At 40.4% G+C, this 18,575-nt stretch overlaps 1 long non-coding RNA gene across 1 annotated transcript in view; it reads left to right on the forward strand.

Annotated features, from left to right (window-relative positions):
* LOC139356718 (uncharacterized) overlaps positions 1 to 18,575 on the forward strand; it is an 81,740-nt gene that overhangs the window by 39,495 nt on the left and 23,670 nt on the right. Inside the window, exon 3 of the long non-coding RNA XR_011609065.1 lies at positions 15,088 to 15,197. This is a non-coding gene — a long non-coding RNA (uncharacterized lncRNA). The remainder of the gene's footprint in view (positions 1 to 15,087; positions 15,198 to 18,575) is intronic.

Here is an 18,575-nt window from a genome sequence, read left to right on the forward strand (position 1 = left end):
TGACGCCATCCTGAGAGCTCCACTGCCACGCTTCTTCCCCTGTTTCCCAAGTTCGATGTGGAGCGCCACCTAGAGTTTGGCTGACACATTCCCTTAACCGTAGGGTACAAGGATACTTTGAAATCTAGGATATTTGCTAAGTTTTGAAAATTGAATAAATAAATAATCCATTGGAAAAAAAATGAATAACGAGTGAATGAGCAAAGCAGCAGGCAAATATACAAACAGGACAAACACTTACATTCACTGTCATTGGCATCCAGAGCGCATTCAAAAGACTCCAAGTTTTCTAAAAAGAATGGCTTTCTCTAGGCGCTTTCCAAGATTTGTTTTGCAAAGCTGCCAAGGAGAATACTAGACAATGAATCGGAAGTAGCAAGTCTCACGGTGATATCCAAAGTGTTTTTCATCCAAACCTCAGAGCAGGAAGGTTCCAGGAAGATGCCTAAGTCAAATTAAGATGTTAAGTCAAATTTACCTCGTTCTAATAACTACCCAATAATTTATTGAACAGTCTATATTACTGAAATACCTATGGCATTAAGATAGAACCAACTGTTGTGATTTATGGAGTAGGCTAACATTGCAGCTGTTAAGGAAATGAAAAAATGTATGGGATCCGTCATTTTTAAATCACCTTAAAATAAGATATCCAGCTCTGTTACCACATTCCAATTAGTCTTACAAGAAAAGCCAAGCACAGTTACATTTCAAAAATGTTACTGCATATGTAAAGATACAGAAGGAACTTATCTTTCTCTCTTACATTAGACTTATCTTTCTCTACCAAAAACTTGCCCCAGAGAAAAACATATTCAGGTAAAGAAAAGTCATATCCATCCCCTCCATTCATTAATTTCATTTAACCGACATTTATCAATCATCTCCACTGGTACTATAGAGATATTAGGACATCCTGCTTCATGATCTAGTTGGAGTAGATAGCAGACGCCAAAAAAGTGGACATGACAAGACTATGCTATTTCTAAATGCTGTCTAGAAATAAGGAGAAGCACAAGGTGTCAAGAGCACTGCTGAGAGGCTCCTGACCAATTTAGAGCAGTCGGAGAAGGCTTCTCCTGGATTACAGTGCTGTGTCTTCAGGTATCAACTTCCCAGAAGGCTAAGTTAAACAAAAGAAACTTACAAACCCCAAAGGGTGAAGACATCACTTCTACTGAAAACTTTTCCATCTGAGATATAGTTATCTGGGCCAAAAGACAGGAACATAATGAAAATGAATACTTCTGGAATATAAGATCCAGGAGTATTGAAACCATTTTGATCTTGCCTGCCCTGTAGAGCTATCACTTTCCATATTGTCCAGCATAAAATAGGTATTCAATAAAGATTTGTTGAAAGCTGGACAAATGCTGAACAGAAACCCCAATATGCATAGTAAAAAAACAAATCAGTAGATGTAGATTTCAGTCATCTGTAGTTTAGTGACAGATGGTTTATCCACATGTTTTCTGAAAAGTCTTCAATGGTTATTTTATACTCCACCAAATTTCAGTGCGTCTGCCTGTTTTTAAGTTGCTTACCTCAATCCAATTCCTTTCTGTGCCTCCAAATGTGTTTCCTCCTGATCTTCAACATGACCTGCCTTTGCCATTCATGTTGGTTTGTTTATGGTCCCACCAACACTATGTGCATTCCTATTTGCAACAATTCACTGTTTTGATTTCCCTCACCTAGCTGCTTCCTTCTCTCCTCTTCTCCTCCTTCCTTCCCCCAGATATATGGAAATTCTCCCCATTCTTCAAGAACCATCTGGAGCTCAAAATGCTTTCTCTGACTAATCCATTCTCTCTCTCAAATTTGTATAAACTCTACAGTCTATGCCACATTAATGAACCTTCATTACATAACCCTCTTACATCATTCATTTTTAAGGATGTTAGTCTTATTTTCTTAACTAAACCCTAAACTCCTAAAGGTTATGGTTCTTGCCTTATTCTTCATCTATTTCAAATACCCACTTGGCTGGCAAAGAGATTCTGAATGAGGCAGTGGTGGAAGATAAGAGTGGAAGAAAAACTGGGTCTAAATCATGGAAAACCTTGAATGCTGGATCAAAAGATTGTCATTAGCCTTAAGGCAGAAATAAGATTGTGTTCCTCCATCCATGTCAGTCGAAGAAAGGCAAGCCTTTCCAAAAAACATCCTTCTCCATAGTTACTTCACCATTATGGTCAAGTACCAGTCACCAGTTATAAAAACAAAATATGGAGAAGGAAAAATTTAGTAAATACCTTCTCTGAGTTTTCAGCATCTTGATTTCCATGTTTCATAGAGTTTTCTGAAAGTGACTGTGTGTGTTAGGTAAGTAGTTAACCAAATATTCTGCACTTAATTTCTCTGGTCTCCATTATTTCAAAAGATTGGGTCTGCTGGTCTCCATGAGATTTCAGAGATCTGTGTTCCACCCAAGGTGCGGAGAGAGTTGACAGGGCTGGTGATTCTGCTCTTGACAGAAATGGGCAGAACAAGTGTCTAGGTCATTTGGGAGAAGTGATAAAATAATTAAAAATAAAATTAAATAATGGGCTAATAGAATTGTTTGTTTAATGAACTGTTCTCAAAGGAGGTGAAAATTTCAGTAAGAACTTAATTAAAAAGGAAATTTTAAAACTTCAAAAGTAAATGCTTTTGGTAAAAACCCTCTTCTGTGTGGAGCAATGCCATAAACCAAAACTGCATCTTTGAATCCAGATAATTTAAATGAGCAAAACCTAAAAAAACATGTATTTACCAATTATCTGGTTTTTGCATTCAATCATTCAGGCTGAAAGAGCAATGTTTCCTTTTTCCTCTAAAATGTGGGATTTTTTTTTCCTAGACTAGCTTAATAACTATGTCAGTAAGCCATCAAACCTCATTATTTATATTATAGATTCTGTAATTACAAATTTACCTACTCACAAAAATGTATTTGTAATTCTAAAATTTTTGCATTTTTGTGTTTTTTATTGATGATTTTACTGTTCTAAATGGCCCCCAAATGTCTGGTATTCCTAAGTGCAAGAAGGCTGTGATGCACTTTATGAAGAAAATATGTGCATTAGATAAGCTATGTTCAGGCATGAGTTATAGTGGTGTGTTGGCCATGAGTTCAATGTTAATGAATCAACAGTATGTATTAAATAAGGTGTCTTTAAACAGAAACACACACAAAGCAAAGTTATGCACTGATTGGCAGAAAAAAATGTGATCAGCATCTTGCAGGAACTTAACCCTGTCTTTTCTGTAGGAGCAGTGGTTCAGTATTCACTAATTCAGCGTTCATGATAACTTTATAGAACACAGCTTCTGTGAATAGCAAAAAGTTGCCTGCATATGAATTAAAAAGTTCCACAATTCATTTCCCATGATCAGGACTAAGCATTTGGCAAACATTCCACACTAATGTAATGTAGTGCCAGCGCCTTCAGTTTTGATGTCAAACAGATTTGGAGTTGAATCTCAGATCATCTAGTCACTAACTGAGAGACTTTATACAAATCTCTTTACCTTTCTAAGGCTACATTTCAAGGTTATTAAGATCATTAAATAGAACGATGTGTATAATGCCTAGCATGTAGTAAGTCCTTGCTAGTGTTGCCACTGATTGTTCTACTTTATCTTTCAAGTAGTACAATCTCCACCTCAATGGCTCATGACATTATAAGGATGAGAATGACTTTTGGTTGACAGTATTCTTCCCTTGCAGTGGGCTCACAGAGTCGTTCTTACATAGAATTGTATGTTGAGAGCCAGACAGGAAGCTGGAAAACCAATTTTCAAGTTTCCTGCTTATGGTTTCAAGCTACTCCCAGGCAATTTTGGCCTCAAAGGGAAATCTCTAAAATTTAATCATGCTTTTATCACTAGGAAAATTCACCTCCAGTTAGCATTTGCCCTTTACCTCGTTATTCTAAAAGAATGATGACTCCTCCCCAGCCTTGAGTTCTATTTGCAAAGCACCTCTTATCTCGTCTTACCTCCATCATGAGTAGTCACCAGGAAAGGAAAGGAAAACCCATCCCACCTCACTTGCTTTTCAGAAAGTTACCATTCTATCATTTTTTAAAACCTTGCATTCTCCTCTCTTACCTTGTACAATGAACTACCATTTCTTGTTGGAGGTGGGGAGAGGAGATTAAGTAGACCCTCAGAACAAGGAGAAATATCACATATAGTCCCAGAATCTTTACTGATTGAACATTGCTGGGGATATTAATCATGAGGGCTTATTTTCCAAAGAACATCAGAGCACATCTGGAAATTAAATAAAAATAATAGGAGGGTTCAAATCAACAGACATTTTCCAGAGAACTCCTCAGGACAATTAATAAGATGCTGCCCACAGAGGCACAGAGAAATGTTGATTCTGTTGTGCCTAAGCAAGCCCTAAAAAATAAATATCAAAATCCACCTCAAGTAGTTTGATTTTTATGAACTGTCCTCTCTTGAGGAGCTCCACATACAGAACTGGAATCTGCCTTCTTTGTGTTTGTTTCATTTGATTTGTTTTTGCCCACATTGAATGGATAGGTGGCTATTTCTAAGGGATCTTTTTGACAGTACAAACTTATGACAGCCTAAGTTAGGCTGAGCCCCAAGGAAGGAGACTATTTGTTTGGGGAGGCAAGGAAGTGAAGACCACATCCCTTGTGAGAAATACTCTAATTAGGTGAATCTCGTCAAAGATCCAAAGTCAAAATTGAGTCTGGACTAGGCTTTCCCATGACAAGAGGGAGGAATTTATTTGGAGATCTGCTTTGTTAGCAAGATGGTTGTTAGACAGCACAAAGGCAGAGAAAGGAAGTGACTTCAACCTCTTCCTTATCTGTAAAAAGCAATGATTACTCCCTGTGGTTGGGTACAGCCTGCCTTTCAAGGACCGTGGAGTTGGGCCAAATCAAGGCAAGAGTAGGAAAAGAGCCAAGTCTGGACTCTGTAGCCCCTTTGCTCCTCTCCTCCTCCTTTGCTGTGTGTCCTCATCCTGCTGCCCTCCAGATACCCAAGAACCTCTGACAGCTTACCAAATGCTCTGGGTCCCCCAGCCCTCTTTGAGCAACTTAACCTGGGTCTTATGAGTTGAATTGATTCTCGCAAAATTCCCATGTTGAAGTCTTAACCCCCAGTACCTCAGCATGTCACCTTATTTTGGATATAGGGTTTTTGTAGAGGTCATCAAGTTAAAATGAAATCATTAGGATTGGCCCTAATCCAATATGACTTGTGTCCTTATAAAAATTAGAAGCAGAAACATATACAGGGTTCAGAACACCAATGTAAACACGAAGACAGCTATCAACAAGTCAAGAAGAGAACCTTGGAACAGATATTTCCTTCACTACACTCAGAAGGAACCAACTCTGCTAATACCTTGACTCAGACTTCTAACCTCTAGAACCGTGAAACACTAAATTTCTATTGTGTAAGCCACTCAGTTGGTGGTCCTTTGTTATGGCAACCCTGACCAACTATTATAGTACTGAGCTACATGGCTCTTTTTGCTGTGCATTTTGTTTCCAAAGTGTGAAGTTCCAACCTAAGGGAGCCTTGGAATTCTTGCCAGCTCGCTAAGATTTATATAGTCATGTAATCCTTAATTTAGAGCCATGTAAATATGCCATGAGAATAACACATATAGATTGCTTAATGATTGTCCTTTGCATTGCTTTCTAGATTTAACTCTCTCTCTCCTCCTCCTCCTCTCTCTCTCTCTCTCTCTCTCTCTCTCTCTTTCTCCTCACTCTATTCTAGCTGTACTGAGTACAGATCTGCTCATTTTCTGGAAGGAAACCTGTCCTCTCACCACAGAACCTTTGCATATGCTGTTCTCTCTTCCTTAAAATACCCCCACATATGCCAAGTTCTGGCCAAATGTCACTTATACCTAGTCACAAAGATGTGCTAAGTTGCCACATCTTTGGAGAAGTTGTTGCTGAACTCTGCCAAGATTTAGCTAGACGCCCTTCCTATGTGACCACACAGCACCATGTCTCACTTTTTTTATATCAACCAAGAATCTTTGTTGATCACCTCTTTGCTTGGTTACTTCACCTGTTAGACCAGGGGAGGGGCTATTCTATCTTTAATCTCATGTTTGCAGCACCTGGCTCAGTGGGTATCATGAAATTCATTTTCACACATTACAATAATGCATCGAAACTTTTTGTTCTTATGAATTTTCTTTTCTTTTTTTTTGTTTTTTTATGGAGTCTCGCTCTGTTGCCCAGGCTGGAGTGCAGTGGCACAATCTCGGCTCACTGCAACCTCCACTTCCCAGGTTCAAGTGATTCTCATGCCTCAGCCTCAAGAGTAACTGGGATTACAGACACCACCACGTCTGTCTAATTTTTGTTTATTTAGTGGAGACGAGGTTTCACCATGTTGGCCTGGCTGGTCTTGAACTCCTGGCGTTAAGTGATCCACCCACCTTGGCCTTCCAAAGTGCTGGGATTACAGCTGTGAGCCACCATGCCCAGCAAATTTTCTTAATCAATGGATATGACATAACTATATTGGGAAATCTCAGATTTTTTACTTTGAAAAGTGGTCCCCATCCTCAAAGGTTTGGAAACTATTGCTGTAACACAGAAGTCCCATAGATACAGTCTAAGGGCCTAATCCAGCCTGCAGAAGGGTTGGTTTAGCCAGCCCAAGACTGCAGGTGTCTCTGGAGATGATCACCTCTCCCTGGGTGGTGTGGGCTCTGCAGGCACCGCAGGCATCCCATCCCCCCTTTCTTGCACTCACCCCTTTGCTCATCAGTGCTACCTGTCTGGACCCTGAGCACTGGTTCTTTAAAAACCTTTCCCTCTTTGCCCCCGATTTTTCATCAGAATTTACTTTCCTGATGGTCTCCTTCCCCAAATGTGTTAATCTGATTCTAAACAAAGGTTAAATTGGCTGTCTTTTTTAGAGAAAACTCATGTTTTATCCAGATCTGTGAGGGGGATTATTAGAGGTACATGTGGGCAGGTAATTTGTTTTTCTATAACCCTACAAAACAAAACTCTCAAAGGAAGGTTAACTGGTTACTCTTAGTTTCACCTTGTCTTGTAGAAAGTATACAAGGCCTGAAAACAAATACCTAACTTTGACCAATCTTTGCTTTCCTTCCCTGGGACCTGCTGGAGACACTAATAAGCAGAGGAACACTCAAATCCCGGGGAAGCTGAAGGGAGGGAAGTGCGGGGGATGGGGGAGAAGTAGGGAGTGGGGGGAAAGGGGGGAAGTGGGGGGTGGGCGGGAAGTGGGTTGTAGGGGGGCACTGCAGCAAGGGCCATATAATTCCTGGTCAGAATTGTCCATCTCTAGGCAACAGGGCATCAAATCATTGACAGTGACCTATGAAATACTGCTTTATTAATGTTCTTTCTTATCTGTAAACAGCTTCAGAAAGGGAAAAAGGTAGTTTCCTATTGGAACATATTCCGATCACTCTGAGTTCATGCTACGTTAGGGTTTAAATAAATCGAATTGCTTGGTGGATTTATTTTGGAGCCTCTCAAGAAAAAAGCAATGTACTATGTAGCTCAGGCTGACAACCAGGACGTGATGATACAGTGCCCTTCCAAGTGGAAGTCCCCACAAGAAGAATCTGTCTGCTTATGGATGAATTCTCTCTTTTGTTCTCCTTACCCCACCCCCCGCCCCACTCCCCACTCCCCTTCCAGATAAGCTTCCCAGAGGGACACCTTTAGTGTTCTCTGAAAGCTCCAGTTCAAATGCCAAGTACAGCTTCCCTCTCCCTCTTTTTAAAAATATCCTCTCACTTTTTAAAAATCCCTTTTATGATCCTGTTTTCGAGGCTGACACAGCCTGTTTTCTGTCCATAGTTACCCTTTCTTTCCTCCCCTTTTGCCAGTTTTTAGTCCAATATGCCGATTGTCCTACACTTCCATGACTTCAGACCTTAAACATTTCAACCAACAGTGGAGAATTCTGTAGGGCACTTTCTGAAAAACTCAGTCTATAATCTCCTCCCTTCCCCCATCCAGCTCTCTGGGGCAGCGATTTCCTCAAAGAATTCCAACAAATTAGTTAGGCACGACTCCCCTTCCTGAAATGATGTTAGCTGTCTTTAATCAAGCTTGCTTTTCCAACTGTTCCCCATTTGATACCTTAAAGTAGTTACAGAGTTTTTCCCTCTAACTAAAGCTACACTGACCAGCTTATCCTGTTACTCCCAGCATACCCACAAATATTGATAATATTTTGAAGAGAGGCTGTGGGTAATAAAGAGGGAAAGACTTCTTTAAGTCTTTTAACTTATCCTATTCTCTTCATAGACAGAGATTTTTTAAGCCCAAAGGTAAATGTTTAAAATCAGAATCCCAGAGAAAGGCATCTTAAAATGAGCCCTGGTGCTTTAAAAAATGTTAGTACTTCTCCTATACATTTGAACAAATGTTTAAAGTAAGACCATCTTAATTGTTTTTAATGCCAATGGCATGAAGTTCCTACACTAATCATGCCTGGTATTTACTTGGTGTTTGCAGTGCCAAATCTCAACTTCTGAAGTCTAGAGGCTGAGTTATAAATACCCACCATTAGATAGCCATAAAATATTTGCCTGAAGGCTTTGATAGTTTAAAGCTTTCCAATATACATATATACAGATATGTATATTCTTATAGATAAGTATATTTTAAGATACATATGTATCTTCACAACGCCTCATGTGTGGTCATGATATCCATCACATAAACTTCTGCATTTTCCAAACCCTGGGATACAATTTCAAACCATATATAAACTGACTTTATACTGCACACATGCACTGCACTGGGCCCTACCACGCAGATGGCATCATTGTTTCTGTCTGTTTCATGGTCCAAATCCAGGAGAGGGTCTCAAGAAAAAGACCTCTTAGGACCAGGCTTCCAACTTGAAACTCTCCATGGGAATTTCCAGAATAACTCTGATACTTCAAGGGGGAAAAAAGTGAAGAAGGACTGAAAACCAGAACCAAAACCAAACAAAAGGAGCAGCATTAAAATGTTACGTGATGAAGTGGGATGCTGTAAAGTTTTTATTATGACTTGTTTGGAAAGAGCTTGCCTAACAAATGCAGTCATCCTTTATTCAAATGCACAGCAATAAAAATTTTTATAGTCCACTATCACATGCCATAATGTGTACGAAATGGCTAAGCCCAATCAGATCTTGGAAAAGAATGTTTTCTTTGCTCCTCTAGGAAAGTTTGCCTTGTAAAATAAAAAAAGTGAAGGAAGAAAGAAACTTCTACAGAGTTATGGGGATGGGGAATTGTCTGGAAATTATATCAATTGAGGAATGAGTACAGAGATGGGATCCATCTCTTTACCTGGAAAAGAGAAAACTAATGAGGGAAATGAGAACTGTCTCCACATATTTTAAGGGAAATTACATAGAAGAGTTATTAATTATAGAGTTATGATGTGAACTTATAAAGGACAGAACTAGGGCCAACGGGTAAACATTGGGGTGAAGGAACAGAGGTAGACTTGACTCTATAATAAAGAACCTTCTGACATGATAGCTTCTCAACAAAGGAACGATCTGCATTGAAAATTACTGAGTTCTCCATGCCTAGGTCAATTACCATCCAATTGTTACACATGCACGGGATTCTTGCAACAGGTGGACTCTGAATGAGCTGGCCTCTATGATACCACCCATGTCTAGATGTCTATGAGTCTAAGATCTGCTTAAAATTCCAAGTTAGTAATTGGAGACATTTCAGATCTCCTGTGAATCAGTGTGCATCTGAATAGGATTTTCATTAAAAACAAATTAAAATTTAGAAATCCGTTCTCATTGTCTAGTGTTCCTTAAGAAGAAAGGCATTTATTTTTTAAAGTAGGAAATATCAGAAGCAAAAGCTTTTGAAAGTCTCGAGTTTGGAGCACAGGGTTTTTCTGTTGCTTATTCATATAACCCATGTTGTCAAATGTTTTCAGGTTGGGAGTCACAGTATGTCGAAAGGTTGTGGGGAAATTGCAAAAGGTTTGAAGAAATAAGAGCTCTCAGAATCTGAACAGAAATTTGATGCATTAGTAGATGCTTTTCCTTCCACAGGATCACCTCCGATTCCCATTTTTCCAGATCACAGATCTGCCAAAGGCCCCTTTTTCTTTGACACCAGCCTTTCTTCATGTTCACTTTCTATGCCTCCTAGGTCTGTTCTTGTCTCCCTTACCGTATTCTCCTTCTGAAGTAAAACAAAGGAAAGCTATTCCTACAGCTCTCCCCTTACTGGGAGAGACCAAACAGGCTCTCTGAAGGGATAAAGGGCAAGAAAGTCAGAGAATTACTGAACTAGTCTCATTATCTCACTCTTTATTTATTGTCAAACTTGCCAAAACATTGCCCAGGAACAGATTTCCTGCCCCATTATTTAAGTTGATTCTTTCTTTCTTCTACTCTCTTGCCAGACTTACTTCATGATATGAGAGATGGAAGAGGCAGTGTAATAAGACCAGGATGAATTTCATCCTTATTAAGTACCTCTCATTCCTCAGAGTCCCCAAAGGCCTGGCAATCTATATTTCATGCCCTTCTCCTTCACTGCAGAAAGCTGGCCTCAACGCCGTGAAGGGGATGCCCAATGAAAGAAAAGGTAAGATCTGTTCAAGTCTGACAATCACTTCCATTATGCATGCGTATTTCCATGACACTTGTATATTGGTCAGTGTTACTCGGTTTATAGAGGAGGGAAAGGAGTGTATCAGTAAATGGTATTTCCACACACCTCCCTCTCTTTACTTACCTTCTTTTTGGGTTTCCTTTTCGGGTTCTGAATTTTCCCTCTCACATAGAATTCTTCTTGTTTAGTTCCATCAGAATCCCTTTCAGATGAAAGGGAGTGTCTATGAAGACAGCATCCATTTTACAATGCACAAAGCAAGAGGCACACAGTGAAGTTTTCCTTTAAGTTTTTCATTAAATAGAAACACACTATAGAATAAAAATGTTAAATATGAACAGCACATGACCCTACCTTAAAGGAAAATATATCTTATTTACCAAGTGGAGGAAAGAGGGACATAGTAACTACACCAGTCTAACCACTATCCATGAAAACATTAAAATAACTGATACATAAAGTATGTGCTTTATAGGTATCACCTGTTTTACATTTATTTTATTTATTTATTTATTTATTTATTGAGACAGAGTCTCACTCTGTTGCCCAGTCTAGAGTGCAGTGGCATGATCTCAGTTCACTGCAAACTCTGCCTCCCTGGTTCAAGCAATTCTCATGCCTCAGCCTCCTGAGTAGCTGGGATACGGGAGTGTGCCATCATGCCCAGCTACTTTTTTGTATTTTTAGTAGAGACAGGGTTTCACCATGTTGGCCAGGCTGATCTCGAACTCCTGACCTCAGGTGATCTGCCCACCTCTGTCTCCCAAAGTGTTGGGATCACGGGTGTGAGCCACTGCACCCGGCCTGTTTTTTCATTTAATATCTCATTTATTTCTCACGGCCATAGTACTTTTATCATGATAGAGAAAAACAAAACTTAGAGAGATGAAACAATATTTGTCCAAGTTCATGCCAATTCTTTAAGTGATTTGAGTGCACATGATTTTGACTCAAGAATCTATTCTCGGAACCACCATTTCTCATTCTTTCTCCCATATTTTTTCAAGGGCGAATGTGAGAAAGGCCATTTCGACTTTGAGCAGATTCTTCTACCTGTGTCTATCGCAGATTTGGGTAAATGCAACTGTTCTCTCGTTCTGGCCCTTGGGTGAACCCCCAGGCATTTGGAGCTCTTCATTACAGGGTGACTCCTGGCCTTCGACATCTTCATCCAAGCTTTACTCCATTTTCACTGCTCTTCTCAGGCCAGACATCTCTGAAGGGTCTGTGATTGAACTTGGGAGTGGTGGGGGTGGGGACAGCACAGTGCAAGCATACGCTTCTCACTGAAAGGGCAGCTGTCCACTGAGTTCACACAGTAACTTGAGTAGGTGTGTTACTTAATACGCCACAAGAAAATGCCCACCCTGAGATTCAAAAATTGTGGATTTAATAGGCCTCCTGCTGCTGCTCGGCTGCCTTCCAAAGGCCTGCTGAATTGCTTCCTCTGCAAGCAGGACCTTCTGTCAGAGACTCTGGGGGGACTGTGGTTGTGGATCTGTGGTGAGAGGTGACAGGTGGTCACTCTGCAATTGTGGGATGTTAAATGGATACTAAAATCTTTTTTCCAAAGGGTGACTAGAGACTAGGTAAAGAAAGAATGACTGTTTTTTACTGTGCTCCCAAGTTTCTGTGCCTCTGGAGAAGGTGTGCTGGCTCCTGCCCAGCTTTCCACACTCGGAGACCTAAATCCTCCCAAGACTCATTCTGGGAAGATCTTGGCATGAGGACACACTGGCTATGCTGGGCTTTCCCAGAGGTTTGCTTAGCTGGGGCCGTCACCCAACTAAGCCTCCCCACCAGCGTCAAGGAGGTGGCTCCTAAAAGAGCACAACTACCACTTTTGCAGAGGATCTTGACTTTTTTCCCCCTCAAGAATAGCAAGGAGCTACTACAAATGACCTCAGACATGGTAATTTAAGAGGCAATAGGCCTTTTTATTTTTGACCCAAGGCAGAACAAACTTCATTTAATGACTAGGAGTTTTTTACAGCTTACCAAATAAATTCGTCCCCATTATGGAACAGTGGAAGGTGGGAAGTTCCTCAGTCCACAGGAAGGGCTTGGTACATGAACTTTAAGAATCCAAACGTGCTCTCAAATGGGATGAATTGAATCCAATTCATCTCCTAGAGACAGGGGATGGACCATTTTTGGAAGCACTGTTTGTTGTAGAGAAGTGAGAAATGTTTTGAGAGTCCAACTAAGATATGTGTCATATGTTTTATATCAATGGCTATGTTTTGTTTTGTTTTGTTCTTTTTAAATCAGGTTTCTGTTGTTGAAACTTTTCTAGAAGTATCTGCTCCTTAGGCCTGAGCTGTATTTCTTTCTTACTTCTCTGGTCTGTCAGGGTATTCCTGGGAGACTGTGCAACTTTTCCTAAAACCAGGAATTCATTGTGTGGATTCTCTTTTTCAAATACTTTTTTAAAGACTGAAGCCAGGCTCAGCCCCTTATCTTTGGAATTAGCATCTATTAGCACTACTCTGTCACGGTACACAAATGTCACTCTCTTTGGTTGTCCAATAGACATCAGAACTTCTTACCCATATTTGAAGACTTCCATGCTTTAGGATCCTTGGTGGAAGCTCATGTTATCAACTAGTACAGAAGCTAAAAATGCTGCATACATACTTGTTGTTTCCCAAATTTCTCTAGAGCTAGGCACGAGCATGTGACCCAGGTCCCCCAGTAATATGTATCCATTGCAGACTTGGAATCTAGAAGTCATGTTGCAAGAAGCTCGCATTGCAAGGAAGACTCTGGTAGTGGCGGCAGCTGCCCATATAATCTAGGGATCATAAGCAGCTGTGATGTCCTCATCAGAACAGTTCTGTGATTTGATTCTGAGCATTGTTCCTGGCTATAGAGTTCAGAATCTTCTCTAAGGCACCTGGCAATTCCACAAGCTACTCAAAAGCCTTTTAAGAGCTGGATGTAGTGGCTCATGCCTGTAATCCTAGCACTTTGGGAGGCTGAGGCAGGAGGATTGCTCGAGCCCAAGGGTTCAAGACCAGCCTAAGCAGCATAGTGAGATCCAACTCTACAGTAAATTTAAAAATTAGTGAGGTGTGGGGGTGTGTGCTTGTAGTTCCAGATACTTGGGAGGCTGAGGAAGGGGGATCACTTGAGCCCAGGAGTTTGAGGCTGCAGTGAGCTATGATTGCACTACTGCATTCCAGCCTGGGTGATGGAATGAGACTGTGTCTCAAAAAAAAAGTGGAGGCCTTTTAATAATTTTTTTCTTTAGAATGACTGCTGTTTACAACTAAAAATCTTCACTTAAAACAGTAGAAATAAGTTTTAAATAGGTAGAAGTTCCAATTTTTTAAATAACAAAATCATCTTCAATTATAAAACTGTACACTAATATGGCTCAGTCTTCGAACTTTATAAAGAGTGCATTATGATTATAAATACACATATATTTACATATTCATGCAGAAATATGTATAGAAACATAAACATGTACACACGTGTATGTGTGTGTGCATGTCCAAGTCACACAATTCAATATGTCACATTAGAATTGGAAGCCAGTGGCCTCCAATGCCAAACTTTAAATTCTCTTCTGTGGTTATTAGGCCACCCGCCTTCTCCATAGTCAATTGCTTTCTGTTCACTCCCTCTTTATTGAAAGAATGTACTTTATTTTTACCAAGCTGAACAGCATTCTCCTCCTTTCCCAACCAATTTCAGCTGAGCTAATCACTGACACAAAGTGAACTAAGACCAGTACAGGCTATTCACCCACACCAGCCATGGGGTAGCATTCATTTTGAAGCAGAAACACTAAACATTAAGTGAAATGTGCAGTTGTTAAAAGGGAAGTGTGTACCGTATACCCTCAGGAACATGTGCTGTACTTGTTAAGGAAATCTGGAGGCTCTGAAAACCTTGTTCACAAAGCACACATGCTTTTCTGCAACAAAAAGTCTAATAATGCAGAGAAAACTGAAGGAAACTTCCCTGGAATCTCCACGTAACTAAGTGCTTTCCAAAGCTCTTAGCCAAAGCATGAGAATGTTTTCAAAGTTTGCCCCCTTATAGATTATAGCATTTAATCTTCACAGTGACTCTGGAGGGCGAACTAAGGCAGGCACTACTACCTCCACCTTAAAGATGGAGAAACCAAGGCCAAGGTCAACAGTAAGCTAATGGCTCAGCCAGGACTAAACCTATGCGTTTCTGGGTCCTAATTCATTGCTTTTCCCCCTTCACCATGCCATTTCTCCATGTTTCAGGGTGGTTTTCTTGTTTCCTTCTTTTGGATGGAGCTGTGTGTGAGAGAGTGTGTGTGTGTGTGTATATTTATATTTGTATAAATACATATTTATATTATACATTTTAATATTTTGCTAAAATATATAAATGTACAAAATATATAAAATACTATATGATGAAGGACTGTCAGTCAAAGGTAAAGATCAAGAAATTGCTTATGTGTTCATCTTCAGAAAAGAGTGAGTAACTAGTGGCCTTTAGATGAGCCAACTGCAAGCCTGGGCTCATCTTTGACATCTCCCGCTTCCCTCCATAATGACCGTCCTTGCTCCTCTTGCCCAAGGTATCTCCGTTCATTCTCCATTGTTCAGCTTAAACATATCTCCTCCTGGGAAGCCTCCTCTGATTCCCCTGTTTAGCGCAAGGTCCTTTCATTATATGTGCTCTTAATAGTGTATTCCTTTCTCACTTTTTCATTCATTGCATATGAGTTAGTATAACTATCTCTTTTTTGAAACAAGGTTTTACTCTGTTGCCCAGGCTGGAGTGCAGTGGCACCATCATGGTTCGCTGTTGCATCTACTTCCTGGGCTCAGGTGATTCTCCCATCTCAGCCTCCCAGGTACTGCAGACATGTACCACCACGTCCAGCTACTGTTTTAAAAAATTAATTTTTGTAGAGACAGGGTTTTGGCATGTTGCCCAGGCTGGTCTTGAATTCCTGGGCCTAAGTGATCTGCCTGCCTTAGCTTCCCAAATTGCTGGGATTACAGGCATGAGCCACTGCGCTTGGCTGACTACCTCTTTAGTATCTGTTTTTGCGTATCATTATATCCCAGAACCTAGCCCAGACACAGAGTGGGTTCTCAGTCAATCTTTGCTGACGGATGGCATGAGAGCATAGGAGGAGGCACTCATCCACAGTAGGTGGCTCTCCTCAGTCAGTGCAGTGCAGCAGGTAAGATGGGTTCTGTATTCAGAATACCTGAGTTTGAATCCTGGCTCTGAGACCTCCTGGCTGTGTGACTAAGCAAGTTGCCTAAACTCTCTATATTCAGTGACCTCATCCAATAAAATGGTGATAATATAATTACTTACCACACAGAGTTATTTGAGAACCAAATGAGCTTATATATGTAAAGTACTTAGGACATTGCCTGTCATGTAATAGATGTTTACTAAATATTAACAGTGATTACTTTTCATAACTAGGTGGAGAAAATGAGCGAGGTTAAAGGCAGGTTTATAGGTTCAGTGGTGGGAAAGATAGAGACTTCTTTCTTCTGGCCAAATTGGAACAAGATTGACAGAAAGTTTGAGTGTCAGAGAGAAGAGAGTGATTCAATTGAGGCTGCCGCACAGAAATCCTGAATATGTCAGTTCTGTCATGGAACTGCCTCTTGCCACTTTTCCAGGCCTTCAATTTAGGTTCTCAAAGCCAGCTTGCCCCCACACAGGGTGAGCAATCAGAGAAGTTTTGCTAATTCTCAGGAGTTGAAAGGTCAAAAGCCTAATGCATCTAGTACCTCAGAGCAATAACCTAGTCTGCAACATCAAGGCCTGAAAGTTTAATGTGAATTTGGAATGCACCAGATGCACAATTAGAAAATAGCTTTTGTATTCTGGAATCTGTCCCCTTTGCAGTAGTTCTTAGTTTCTTGAAGTTCTGAGATTTTATTGTATCCTTGGAGTGATCAACTCTGTTTCCTTAATGTGTGCGATGGCAGACATCGATCTGTTGGGACAGTTGACCTAACCTGTCACTGGGTGATGGATGTTTTCCTATTGCTCTGCTGAAGAGCATTAAGTTAAAGCCTTTACTTTAGCTCCACAGATAGTTGAGACAACAGATGGCTTTTTTTTTTTTTTTTTCAATTCTGAGGAATTGCTGCAATAGGAGGTTCAGAAGAGTGGCGTCCATTTGTTGATGGCTTAAAATAGACTAGGCCAATAAAGAACTATTAGTGTTATGTATTCCAGGGAGGATAGTAGCTAATGAGAGTGGAGTTGGAGGAAAGGAGGGAAAACTTGGTCCGGTTGCCTTGCTGACCTCACAGGATGCAGTAAATTTAGGGTGCAATGTAGACGAGGGGAGCTAGAGGAGTTTTGAAGCAGTCAAGTTCTATCTATAATGCTCACACATTTAATATCTTTCTGGAGACCAAAGTGTCTCTTAATCAAACAAATACAACTAGAAGACAGACAATGCAAATCCATCCTCGAAAACTACTGGTATACTTCAATGAATACTTTAAAAATACTGGAACCTGTATTTTTTTTAATGACAGTTTGGAGGTATACAGACTAGATTGAAATCATTTGTCCCATTTTATGAGATTTCTATACTTAGATGAGGCCTTCAAATTATCTTGAAGCAAGCAAACTAGGGTATCTTCGATAGATGTATAGTTTGCTTTTGATCATTTAGAAGACTCAACATTCACCATGAGAAGAAGTATTCTGTTTCAGGTTGGGTATGGTGGCTCATGTCTGTAATCCCAGCACTTTGGTAGGCTGAGGCAGTCAGATCACCTGAGGTCAGGAGTTTGAGACCAGCCTGGCCAACATGCTGAGACCCTGTCTTTACTAAAAATACAAAATTTAACTGGGTGTGGTGGTGCTTGTAATCCCAGCTACTCAGGAGACTGAGGCAGGAGAATTGCTTGAACCCAGGAGGCGGAGGTTGCAATGAGCCGAGATTGTGCCACTGCACTCCAGCCTGGGCAACAGAGACACTCTGTCTCAAAAAAAAAAAAAAGAAGAATTCTGCTTTACGTAATACTAGAATATTAATGAACTCATGAGATTATTGGCCATATGCTGACTAACTGAAAGCAGTCATTGTTCAGAGCTATAACCTTATGGAAGGAATGAAAAGTCTAGTTAGAATTGCATTGTAGAAATCTTGCTGCCATCTTGACAGTTTAGGAACTTCTCAGATGGCAAGTTGCAGAATGGTCTCAAGCAAAATGTGCCCATTGATTGAATGGGATTTGGGATTTGTAATGTCTCATAAAAGACAGTGGAACTAGCTTATGACACATATTAGAAATTAAAGAGACAGCTTCTTACAAAATGCTCTCAACCACATGCACGTAGAGAGCCCTTACTAATCCCCAGGGTAGGAATTGCAGACTGTAATATCTCTAGCCTACCCAGCTGTACCAGCCATCCTCCAGTGGCAGAGAATTACTCTATAATCCGCTCACAGATTAGGATGTAAAGTGTAAAGGCTTTTAGCAGATGCTTTGGATCTTGAAGGCATATGTTGTTTATACTTCTTTTAAGGAAATCTCCAAAACTACTGTAGAATTTCAAATTATCTGGCTTTTGGGAATTTCAGTTATCTTTTTTCATGTGAAAGTAGAACCAAGAGGTGGGTCATAAAAATACAGCCCACTGCAAGATGGTCAGCAGTATACACAGTAGAACTTGAATTCACTTAACATGCATGCAAGGTGAGGCAAGATCATCTGTGGATGACAATAAGGGATGCCAACTCCATGCGTGGTGTCTTAGTAGGCAAAGTAACACTTCACGTCTTTTCTATCAAAGAACTTAGCCTTCAAGATAAAACACCACCATAACAGTGAATGCTGCTGGAAGGATGTGGTGAATGTGTTCTTTGGTTTTATGCCTAGAATGCGGTAGGCACCCTGGTCAACACCTGAGATACAAAAAACTTCATGGAGTGAATGTCCAAAAATTGATTCCCATTTAA

This window comes from Macaca nemestrina, chromosome 10 (assembly GCF_043159975.1).
Source record: "Macaca nemestrina isolate mMacNem1 chromosome 10, mMacNem.hap1, whole genome shotgun sequence".
NCBI lineage: Eukaryota > Metazoa > Chordata > Mammalia > Primates > Cercopithecidae > Macaca > Macaca nemestrina.